At 41.5% G+C, this 12,766-nt stretch overlaps 1 long non-coding RNA gene across 2 annotated transcripts in view; it reads left to right on the forward strand.

The window, feature by feature from the left end:
• The window catches only part of LOC117676160 (uncharacterized), a 49,235-nt gene that overhangs the window by 21,669 nt on the left and 14,800 nt on the right, over positions 1–12,766 (forward strand). The window contains exon 4 of one of the 2 annotated variants that reach the window (XR_009621095.1): positions 1,720–1,811. This is a non-coding gene — a long non-coding RNA (uncharacterized LOC117676160). Of the gene's footprint in view, positions 1–1,719; positions 1,984–12,766 lie in introns of those variants that run through there. The other variant, XR_004594361.2, reaches the window with a different exon arrangement.

Here is a 12,766-nt window from a genome sequence, read left to right on the forward strand (position 1 = left end):
GTTGGAATACTGTATATTGTAATTTGGGGTTAGAATACTATATATTGTAATTAAGCCTCAGTCATTGTGGCATAGCAGTGTACCCATGTGTTGATTTAGCAATAGCAATAGCGCTTAGACTTATATACCACTTCATAGTGCTTTACAGCCCTCTCTAGGCGATTTACAGAATCTCATCTGTTGACAAGGAGAGCTTAATCTTAATGGCTTCACAATCTTTAACATTAACTAACTTTATCCAGTATTGTTAAGGCCCATGCAAAAATTCCAGTTGGGAGATTTAATTCACTGGTAAGTCATTATTTTCCAAATTTTAATTATTAGTTTATATTTTTAAAATTCGTCTTGGATCTCTCCATCTTGCATCTAGTCCTTGATTGAAAATGTACCCTTTAGCCACCAAAAAGTAGCCAACCTCTCTTTTATGAGGTAGTAGATCAGGTATTCTCAAGTCTCCAAGAAGAAATCTTGGAAGTAGTGACATGGTTTGTGGATTCTGCTTGTTTTCTAAGAGCCATAAATCATTCTTAGATGGACTCAATAAAGGAGAATATTTGTAACTCAAGGTTGAAATAAAAGGTCCTTGGTACTCTCTGAGTTTTTTTTTCTTGCAGACATTTTATTACCCAAACTAGTAATATCATCAGTGCTAGTCAGTGCTAATGCCCTTGTCCTTCATGACTAATCTCCTTATGTGCTTCTAGACCTTCTGTTTCACACTTTCTATTTCAGAACTGACTTTTAAATAATACTCAAAATGGTAATAATTAGATTCATCCTGATTCAGTGTAGTCTGGTAAATCAGAATGATTTTTCCTCATCTTGAACCTGATATGGAAAATAGAAGTGAAATAGAGTATTGAGATGGGCAGAGAAATTGGGTAGAACAAACAGAGGTAAAAAAGATGCAAAATAAGTAAAGCTGAGATTGTCGGTGCCAAAATATTGTGTCCAAGTCCTTCATTATTAGATTAATACTGTAAACAAGTACAGTAGTTGCAATCTGGTATATTTTACAAACTTCTATTATTCGAGTCAATTTTGTATGAGGAGAAGCTCAAAGATGTAATTTATCAACTTACCACCGTTCCTTATTTGCTGCTTTAATTTGATACCAAGCCCATTTGCCTATGGTCTTTTGTATCACAATTTTCTTTTTCTGAAATTAGAAGCCTGACAAATAATGATTTATGCATGAGAAGTGAATTCTTACTTTTCAAAAATGTTTGCCAATATTTACAAGAGAACATATACAAAATATATTGAAATGCTCAAACGTTTTAACCAATTTAACCAAAATAATACAATTGATCTGAGTTAATTAATCATCAAATTTCATATTCCAACCATCTAAGCATTTATTACTACCACAGCATTAGTCTTACATGTACTGGTACATTTATTTTAAGATGTGAAAATATAGTAACATTTGCATGCAGACAATTTGAAAAGGTAAATGGCTGCTTTCTGAATTAATATTCAATTCTTAATAGCAGTCAGATTCTTTTTTCAAATATATCATTTTCTGAATTTTATTTTGTATAATTTTATGCTTGAGAAAGCACTGAAAGTATTCTGACAGGATATGTATTGTAGATAGAGTCATGTGTCAATAGCAAACTGATTACAGACTGAGAAATGAGACTTTAAACATTGTCTTTGGCTATTTACAATCAGTTGAATGAAAAATGCTATAATTCTACTTTTTGTTTTTTGAAGGAATGTCAACAACTCAAGTGCAAAGAATCCAGAATGTATACCGTTTGAAGACAAAAGACACGAAGATCCATCAGAATAATATGCTGAGGAAGGTCAACATTTTGTTTATAGATTAATCTTCTGAGATGAGAAGATTAATTAAGAAGATGCTAGAACAGAATTGAAAAATTCTTTTAGGATTTAGGGGTACACATTTTATCTCAAACCAAAAGCATGTTAATTTGACCCCAATATGTTGTGTGAATACAGCAGACTTAGACTTTTTGCAGACCAATTGGACTGAATTGTTACCTTTCGCTGAAGTGGTACACAATAATTTTGTGCATAGCAGCACTGGATTTACTCCCTTTCAGGTGGCTACCTGGGTAGAGTTGTGCCTATGCCAGAACTCCCTCAAGAGACCCACTCATAACTCTCATTGCTGAGTGGGTAGACACTTTGAAAGCCACATGGGTCATAGTGTGCAAGTGTTAGAGAAAGAGAGGGAAATGCAAAAGAGACAAGCAGATAAGAAGAGTGCCCCCAAAAGAGTTTAGAGTAGGAGACAAAGTGTATCAATCCACGAAGTTCCGAATCTGAGGCAGCCCTGCAAAAGTTGGGACCCAAGTACCATGTTTCCCCAAAAATAAGACTCTGTCTTATATTTTTTTGAACCCTGAAATAAGCGCTTGGCCTTATTGCCATGAGCTCAAAAGCCCAATTGGGCTTATTATCAGGGGATGTCTTATTTTGGGGAAAACAGGGTATATAGGGTCTATGTAGAATTATCAGTAAAGTTATACTCTTGGTAAAATAATGTCCCAGGAGGTCAAATCTTTGCTTGAAACACTTTGGAACTGGACCTTGCTGCTTCCTTGAAGTTTCATCACATTCTTATATATTGTTTTTTCACACTACCATCAGCCTTCAGAGCCTTTCATAGCAGTTATGCTCTCCAAACTCAAAGGATTCTCCTTGGTTTGATTCCAATTGCTGTACATTCACTTCCCTGCATCAATTTTAAAGCCTATCAACTTGAGTTTCCTTGTTAATCATAATTTAAGCAGCCATAATTGTTTTCAGCCCAGTACAATTTGACTGTGTGCAAAAATCCACCTATGGTTTACTCAATTAACTCAGTCTTTTAGTTTGACAGACATACCTTGCTTCAGGACTGTTTTGAATGAAAAGTGTTCTGGGTTGGGATAATAAATAAACCACAGAGATGGGTTTTGCACTTGGCTAAAATGTGTTGGCTGGTTTACAGTTTTGTGCAACATGCAAACACAGCCAGTAATAAAGCTAGGTTTCTGATCTATTTTCTTATATTATGAACTCATAATTATTAAGATTATAGCAATATAATAGGAAATATAAACAGTTAAATAAGAGTGCATCTCATTTGAACTAAAAGGGGAAAATTCATTTCAAAATTATTTCTTGAAAAACAAGTAATTGTACACTGTACCATAGGCAGTTTGCTAAATGTATCTTTAAAATAAATAAATAAATAAATAAATAAATAAATAAATAAATAAATAAATAAATAAATGTTTTAGTATTGCATGAAAATAGCCTTATGTAACATCACAGATGAAAGTAAATCCCAGCATTTGAGCTGTAGGGGAGTATGGTAGTAGTACAGTAGTTAAAAGCCAGCTATAAATGTAGCAACACAGCTACATTTATAGTTGACTTTGAAGAACAGGTGGGCAGAAAATATGCCAACAAATAAGCACCAAGTCAGGGTTAAAAAAAAAAAGGAACATGTAATGCACACTACTGCACTTCAAGAAATGTGCTGATTATATTTTCTAGGCTTCTGCAGGTAAGCAACCAGAATGCTGTTGTTGCTGTCATGTTAAATAAACATTTTAGTCATTATTTAGCTCTTGCTGAGAATGATTCTTGACTCAGATCCAAATTATAGAAGATTGTTTCAGGAAAAAATGTGAAAAAAATAAGGTTCTGACACTGGCTTTAGATTGCATTAGAAGCATTAAGTAGCACACAGAACATCTTTATCAGTTGCATATTTACTTTAATCTTCCAGTTCATGCAAGGATGGGCATATATTTAAGTTCCCCTAAGCAAGAGAAAACAAAATGTTTCTTCAAAGTCCAACTTTGATTTCCACTCGGTGTCAAGGGAAATCCTGTAATTTTCATAAATCTGATATTTTTAATTATAGACAAATCACAGCATTTCAATACCTTCAAGATCTTCATGGCTGCTCTACCAAATACTACTGTAGTTTGAAGCATGTTTCTTTATTGTTGATGATTGATCAAAAAAGGCAAAAACTATCCACCACTTCATTATATTTGTGTCTGTTTCTAAGACTGGTGGTTCTACTGATTGTCATTAGTTTGGTCTTCTTCATATTTAATTTAAATCCCATTTTTTCACTGCATTCCTTGACTTTTATCAATACCTGCATTTTCAGCTATCAGGGTGGTGTCATCAACACAGCACAGATTATTAGCATTTCTTCCTCCAGTTTTAAAGCTACACTCATTACTTTCAATCCAACTTTCTTTTATATGTAATTAGCATATAAATTGAATAAATAAGGGGAGAGTTTAAAGCCCTGTCACATCTCTTTGCCATCCTAGAGCTAACATGTTTCGACATGTTTTATTCGTACTGGGGCTTCCTAACCTGTATATAAATTTCTCATAAGGAAGATTAGATATTCTGGGATTCCCATTTTTCAGAGCACACCACAAAGCTTGAAACAATTGATACAATTTAAGGTATTTCTACAATGAATGAAACACATAGAGAGTACTTTTTGGTATTCTTTGGCTTTCTCAATTATCCAACATGTGTCAGCAATAACGGCTCATGTTCATCAGCTTTTTCTAAAGCCAGCTTGACCAGCTGACATTTCTTTTTCTATGTAGGTTTCTAATCTGTGCTGGATGGTCCTAAGTATTATTTTACTAGCTTGTAAAATTAAAGCTATTTTATGATGATTAGCAGATTCTGTTAAATATCCTTTTTTGACTTTTGTCTGAAATGGTATAGAATTTCCTGCTTGAGCAGGGGTTTGGACTAGAAGATTTTCCAGGTTCTTTCCAATTCTGTTATTCTCTTATTCAGTACTGAAAAGTAGATTGACTTGTTCCAATCTATTGGCCACTGTGTTGTTTTCCAGATGTGGTGGCATAATTTGGTTAGAATCTTGATTGATTCTTTTTCTGTTGCCTGCCACATTTCAATGGCTATTGCCTTAGTTCCTGTACCCTTCCTACTAGGTAATGATCCGAGTGCTGATCTATCTTTGTCTTCTTAGACTACAGGGTTTTATAAGTAGAGAATCTCTGGTTATCCATCAGTGAGGTCCAGGACTCCAAAGCAATTCAGGATTTCTGACGCAAGTGAATGTTGAAGATTATATCGTGAAAACTGATTTCTTCTTCTTTAGCTTAATTTGGAACTTGAACTTGAGCAGTTTGTGATCTGTTCCACAGTCAGCACCTGGGCATGTCTTTGATGTAATAATTGAGCTTTTCTACTACCTTTTACCGGTAGTAATGATATAGTCAATTTGATTTCTATATATTGTACTCCATCTGGTGCAGCTGAACTGTTTTTTTTTCATTCTGATGAATAAATCCAATTGAAGAAGGAAAATTATAGTTCTTTGAGACTGTATAGATAGCTTTCCTGTGTTACTTCATGGATTTGACAGAAAGCACTTGAATACGAATTTGACCTAAATATTCCAATTTCAAAAGCTATCCTGTGGTTACTATTCCATTTTCCCCACATTAACATTTTGTACACATATAGAATGAGATAGAAGAAGCCATAGTTATACCATCATCCCAGTGTTTTCGATGTACTCAAGGTCCAAGCTTCTTGTGCTGCGAGATTCCCCCCTCTCGCAGGTCTGGCCCTCCATGTTATCGAGGGCCTACCTTGATGACGGGTTTTGGAACCCCGAGAGATGGCATGCGTAAAAGAGGGGATTAAGGGTTTTTTTTAAACACATTATTAACTAAAATTTTAAGGGGTTCAGGGATGACCAGAGTGGGAGTGGGGGAGAATCCACAAGGGTCAAGGCCAGGTCCAGCAGAGGGCAGTGGCAGTGGAGATGCAGGGTTGGATATCAGGGAGGGGGCAAGAGCTCAACCTTGTGAGGGCCGTGTGATCTGTACGGTGGGTGGGAGGGACAGATATGGTGGAAGCAGGGGGCCATATCATGTTATGGGAGTGCGCTCTCACTATCTTCGAGTGATCGCACACTCCGGTCCCCAAGGCTTTACTCGTTCCCCAGGTAGCACAGACTCTCAGGGCCTGGGCCTTCAGTTGTTGTTGTGCAACACCAGATCCATGGTAAATAAGGCCCCCCTCATTTATGATCTTATTCAGGAGGGGGGAGCGGATGTGGCAGGTATTACAGAGACCTGGTTGGGCCCAGAAGGGGGGGTGCCCCTGGTTGAAATGATCCGGATGGACTGATGGAGGGGAATCTTGAGAATGTTATCTGGGAGGGGTTTGACCCTGTGACTCCCGAGGATGTGGACAAGATTCTGGGGAGGCTTAGCGCTGCCACATGTTTATTGGATCCGTGTCCCTCCTGGTTGGTGCTGGCCTCCCGGGAGGTTACACGAGGCTGGCTCCAGGGGATTATTAATGCTTCTTTGAGTGAGGGTTACTTCCCCCCTCTTTGAAAGAGGCGGTGGTGAGGCCTCTCCTCAAGAAGCCTTCCCTGGACCCGGCTGTATTAGCGAATTATCACCCAATCTCCAACCTTCGCTTCGTTGCGAAGGTTGTTGAGAGTGTGGTGGTGTGACAACTTCCCCAGTACCTGGATGAAGCCAATTATCTAGACCCGTTCCAGTTGGGCTTCAGGCCAGGGCACAGCACTGAAATGGCATTGGTCGCATTGGTCAATGATCTCTGGAGGACTCGGGACAGGGCTTGCTCCTCTGTCCTGGTCCTATTAGATCTCTCAGCGGCTTTTGATACCATCGACCATGGTATCATGCTGCGACGATTGGAGGGGTTGGGAGTGGGGGGCACCATGTTGCGGTGGTTCTCCTCCTTCCTCTCCAACTGTGTGCAGTTTGTGTTGGCAGGGGGGCAGAGGTCGACCTCGAGGCGCCTTGTATGCGGGGTGCCGCAAGGGTCAGTCCTGTCACCCCTTCTGTTCAACATTTATGTGAAGCCGCTGGGCGAGATCATCCGTGTTTCGGGGTGAGATTCCATCAGTATGCTGATGATACTCAGCTGTACATCTCCACCCTGAACCACCCCAATGATGCCCTTGATGTGATGTCCTGGTGCCTGGAGGCCATGCGGATCTGGATGGGGAGAAACAGGCTCAAACTCAAACCTTCCAAGACTGAGTGGCTGTGGCTTCCGGCGGCCCGGTATAGTCAGCAGGTGCCATCGCTGACTATTGGGGGTGAAACCTTGGCCCCCACAGAGAGGGTTTGCAACTTGGGTGTTCTCCTGGATGCACGGCTGTCTTTGGAAGATCATATGATGACCGTGGCCAGGGGAGCTTTTTATCGGGTTCGCCTGATACACCAGTTGCGTCCCTTTCTGGACTGGGATGCCTTGCGCACAGTCACTCATGCCCTCATCACATCCCGTCTGGACTACTACAATGCTCTCTACATGGGGATCCCCTTGAAGAGCACTTGGAGACTCCAGCTGGTCCAGAATGCGGCCGCGCGGGTGGTTATGGGTGTGACTCGGCATACCCATGTAACACCCCTCCTGTATGAGCTGCACTGGCCTCTTCTGGTCTTCCAAGTGTGATTCAAGGTGTTAGTTACCACCTTTAAAGCGCTCCATGGCTTAGGACCAGGGTATATACGAGACCGCCTTCTGCCAGCAACAACCTCCCATCGGCCAATATGCTCCCACACAGAGGGGCTCCTCAGGGTGCCATCACCCAAACAATGCCGACTGGTGACACCCAGGGGGAGAGCCTTCTCTGTGGGGGCACCAGCCCTTTGGAATGAGCTGCCCCTAGAGCTTCATCTTAGCCCCGACCTGCGCACTTTTCGCCGTGCCCTTAGGACCCTTCTGTTTCAGCAAGCCGGACTATCCTAATATGAAATTAAATGGGTGTATGTGTGTTTTAAATTGATGGCCAAATTTTATATATCTGATTTTAAGTTTTATAAATTCATGTGTTTTAATATGGCTGTACACCGCTCTGAGTCCCTCGGGAGAAGGGCAGTATAGAAATTTAATTTAATAAAACATAAAACATATGAAAATCATAACAAATGGGGGAAAAATGGCTTGGACCTTTCATAATGCTGTGAAGGAGACAAGGTTATTGCCTAAGTAAACCATCACAGAAAATTCACAGTCCTCTTCATTTACAATCCTTCCATTTCTCCTGTCTTTTTTTATTATTATTAGCCAGTTAATCTTTTAAGAGAAAGAGGGAACAGCTGCAGAATCTCATTAGACAGAAAATAATAGTAGCTTTCCATCTGAAAGTATCTCAGATAAGCTCACCATATAAGACTTACTCTTACCTCTATTAGCAACAACAAGAGAACCAGAATTATTTAAACATTCTGCAAAGGACTAAAGAGAAAACAAATCTCCATAAGGGACAAATGAAGAAAAAATATATACGTAAAAATTAGTCCTTGTTTTTTCTCATTAGTCTCACAGAATCCATTCAAGTCCTTATAAAAACTGTGGGGATCTGGTCAGTAGTGAATACTGAATAGTGGAGGGAAGGGATGGATTTTTTTCCTTTGAGGCCAGTTCTGCCTGATGTTGGTAGGTGGGGGAGAGATCTAATGCTGGACTCTGCTTTTGGGAGTGTCTCAAGACTCTACTCTTTTTCCTGCCCTGATTTAATATCTACATGAAGTTGCTGGGTTAGATCATCTATCAGCACAGAATTAAGTAACATTGTTAGATGATGATACTCAATTTTATATCTTTGCCCCGTCTTTGCTAATCCAAGCAATGCTGTCAAGGTTCTTTCCAAGTTCCTGAATAGGATCTAGATGAGTAGGAAGCTATGTATTTTATGGCCTGCCAGGTCTTTCATTGTTGTCCGGATTGGGTACTATCCACCCAACTAAATTAGTGTGCAAACTGGGGAATCATTCTGGTCTGCTCAAAGAGCAGATGGCAACCATGATTAAGAAGGCTTTTGTACAAATCTATTGTGCACCAGTTGTGCCTCTTTCTGGATCAAGAGGGTCTGTTCATGGTCATTCATGTCCAAGTCACTTTCTGATTGGACTATTGCAAAATGCCGTAGTGGAACTGCCTTTGGAAAGCATTATCCCAAACTTTTAATCTTTATTGGGATATAATATGTATGTTGTTTTGGATTTGCTGTCTTATACACAAACATTTTGTTGTTTTGTTTCTTATGTTGTAAGCTGCCCAGCATTGATTAGAGATGGGTGGTATCTAGGTCAAACAAATCAATTTGGGAGCTTCAGCTGGTTCAGAATTCATAATCACAGGCAATTATGGGCACACTTCATAACACTACTACTATGCAAGCTGCAGCAGAGTATATACATTTATGGGTATAATTCAGAACTGTATCCAGTTCTAGTCACCACAATACAAAAAAGATGTTCAGACTCTGGTAAGAATGCAGAGAAGAGCAACAAAATTGCTCAGGGGTCTGGAGGCTAAAACATATGAAGAATGATTACAGGAATTGGTATGTCCAGTCTAATAAAAAGAAGGACTGGGGGGACATGATAGCACTGTTTCAATATTTGAGGAGCTCCTACAAAGATGAGAGGGTCAAACTACCATATTTTTCAGACTATAAGATGCACTGGTGTATAAGACACATTAAGATTTCGAAGAGATAAGTAAAAAAAAAAAGGTCTTTGCCCTCCCGGCCCCCAGGAGCACTCTGCAGGTCTCCCAAACCCTCTGCATGCCCTGTTTTTTGCAAAAATGAGCCTGTTTTTCACAAAAATGGGGCATGCAGAGGGTTTGGGAGGCCTGCAGAGTGCTCCTGGGGGCAGGGGGAGAGCAAAACGCCCCCATTTTTGTGAAAAATGGGCAAAAAATGGGCCCATTTTTGCAAAACACAGGGTGTGCAAAGGGTTTGGGAGGCTCTTGGGGGCTGGGGGAGGGCAAAAATGCCCCCGTTTTGCAAAAAACGGGCAAGAAAGGGCCCATTTTTCACAAAAATGGGGGCTTTTGCCCTCCCCAGCCTCCAGGAACACTCTGCAGGCCTCCCAAACCCTCTGCACACCCCATTTTTCACAAAAATAGAACAAGTGGGGCAGGGCTTCGGGAGGCCAAAAATGGCTGTATTCGCTGTTTAAGACACACCAACATTTCCACCCTCTTTTAGGAGGGTAAAAAGTGTGTCTTATACTCCATAAATTACGGTATTTTCCAAACCACCAAAATGCAAGACAAGAAACAATGATTGGAAACTAACGAAGGAGAGATGCAACCTAGAACTAAAGAGAAATTTCCTAATGGTGAGAGCAATTAACCAATGAAATAGCTTGCCTTCATAAGTTGTGGGTGCTCCATCAGTGAAAGCTTTCAAAAAGAGATTGGGCAACCATTTGTCTGAAAAGATATAAGGTCTCCTGCTCAAATAGGGAGTTGGACTAGAAGACCTCTGAGATCCCTTCCAACTCTATTATTCTATGTTCTAAAGTGCTGGTTATTCTGTTTAAAGCCCTTTGTCAAGAGTGATTCACTCTTTCACCTAGTTACTTTTTCGCTCTCAACAATCGGGAGGGAGATGGTTGAGCAGGAATGGAATGCCAAGACTCCATCTGCAAATCATATGACCCTGCTGCCACCCCCAAAGTCATCCTTCGCAGGTGTTTGAACAATGCAGGCCATTCTCATAACAAAAGGAGCAGATTCAATTGGATAATGCAATGCAATGAGGGTGATGGCCAAAGGAGAAACACAAGGGGGCTGCGAAGCTAGAGCAACCACCCATGCATGGAGGAGGGATGATATTGGGAGCCCCTTGCCCAGGGAAAAAGGGACAGTGGGTAAGCAGTGTGGGGAAGGCTGTGGAGGCAGAGTACCCACTGGTTCCTCCTGGAATTATGGTGATCTGAGGAAGCAAGTGGAAAGCCAGGAGAGCAGCCAAGTGGAAAGAACCAACAGAGTGGAGGTTCCTGGTCACAACACACAGCCCCTCAATGGTATAGCTCAAAGAGAAGTTTGGTAGGCTAGAGGTTTAGGGAGCCACTTCACCAAGGTCAGTGACAATGGGAGCTGGAATGGGGACTGCCAAGCTGCTGGCTGCCCCTCTCCCCTTTGCCGCAGCCAATGGTGTTGAGCCTGACTGGAACGATGGGATCCTTGCAGCAAGGGAGAGTAGTAGTCCCTCTCTCCCCAGCAGGTCTGGGGCAAGCCTCTCTATCCCTGCGGCAACAGGAGCCCTCACACAGCTGGCCCCAGAGGAGGTGGGGCTGCCACCAGGTTATGTGCTGGTGCAGCAGGACCAGGACCTTCACCCGCAAAGGCAAAATTTGACAGCCAGACCAAAAAGCTGGCCTATTTCCTAACTCAGGTGTGGAATTATTTAGAGCGGTATGGAGCAATGCATGCTGATGAGTCCTTCCATGTGAATGCTATCACATTGAACCGGAAAGGGGATGCTGCAGAGTGGCTGGGGTCGCTCTACAATGAGGGTTGTAGAGCTGATGAATGTGGTTGAAAACACTGAAATAGAGGGTTAATTGTGGGGATATTTCCTCAGCAAATTGTAAAGCTCTTCCGAGACTCTAGGCTGAGGCCAGTCAGGGTCCCCCTCTGCCTCCAGTCCTCATAAAAGGGGAGAAGCACTATGAAACTAAGGACACTGTGGACCAGGGGTGGGTTTCACTTACCTTTGCTACCGGTTCACTTGCTCGTGGGTGCTCATTTCACTCGCGCACACACCACTTCTGTGCATCCGCAGATCATATTTCATGACATCCGGGCAGGTTGGCAGAGCCTCCCACCGCTGCTGCTACGGGTTCACCCGAACCGGGGTGAACCAGTAGCAACCCACCACTGCTGTGGACTCTAGACACCACCACCAAGTTGCAGTACCTTGTGTGGTGGAAAGACTATACTGGATGTAGAGTGGGTGGCAGCAAGGGACATTAAAGCAGCTAGGCTAATAAAGAGGTTTCATTCCAGGTACCTTAAACAACCAAAGTGAAACTAATATTTTGTACAATGGATAATTGTTCATGCTTATGTATGTTTATATTTATTCCAAGTGTATCTTTCTTCCGGGGAGTTAGCATTTCAAGAGTAATTCGCTCTTTCACCTAGTTATTTCACTCTAGCTTGACAACAATCGGGAGGGGGGTGATTGAAATGCCTGGGGTGGGAATCAAATGCCAAGACCCTGTCTGCAGATCATGAGATTCTGCTGCCACCCTCAATGTCATGCCACATAGGTGTTTGAACGATGCAGGCCACTCTCATAACAAAAGGAGCTGATTTAATTGGATAATGCAATGAACTGAGGGCCAAAGGGCTCAGGAAACTCATAGCTAGTTTCACTTCTTCTGTGCCAATGTAGTATATTCAATAAAGTTTTACTTTTGGGGAAGAACAACGTCCCAGGAGTTCTCTTTTTGGATTCACCAGCTGGACAGCTGACACCCTTTATGACACTGTCCTAGTATATGAGGCACTAACTATCTACACTGCCCTCTGCCCAACCCATTAGGTCTACCAGATGGATGTGCTTCAAGTCCTTTCCATGAAACAATGTTCATTTTATGGAGCCTAGGAGTTGTGTCTTCTCTATGAAAGTACCTGAGAGTTGGGTGGCCCTGACTCAGCTAGCCTTTTAGAAAGCCTTAAAAAATTGGATTTTCCTCAGACTTTAGGGCCAGGTTATTCATGGAACCCAATTTGCATATTTTTGTCTTGTCTTGACTAAAGAATTGTGTATTTTGCCCAGCATCTGTTATTTTTCTTTGTTTTTATGTTTCTTTGCATACTTTTGTTATTCCCTCAGAGTTTTTTTTTTATTTATACTGTACATTTGCAGAATGAATGAATGAAACCCAGGTTGAAAAATACTGAAATAAAGGGTTAATTGTGGGGATATTTCCTC

This window comes from Pantherophis guttatus, chromosome 5 (assembly GCF_059756535.1).
Source record: "Pantherophis guttatus breed Tessera chromosome 5, ASM5975653v1, whole genome shotgun sequence".
Lineage (NCBI taxonomy): Eukaryota > Metazoa > Chordata > Lepidosauria > Squamata > Colubridae > Pantherophis > Pantherophis guttatus.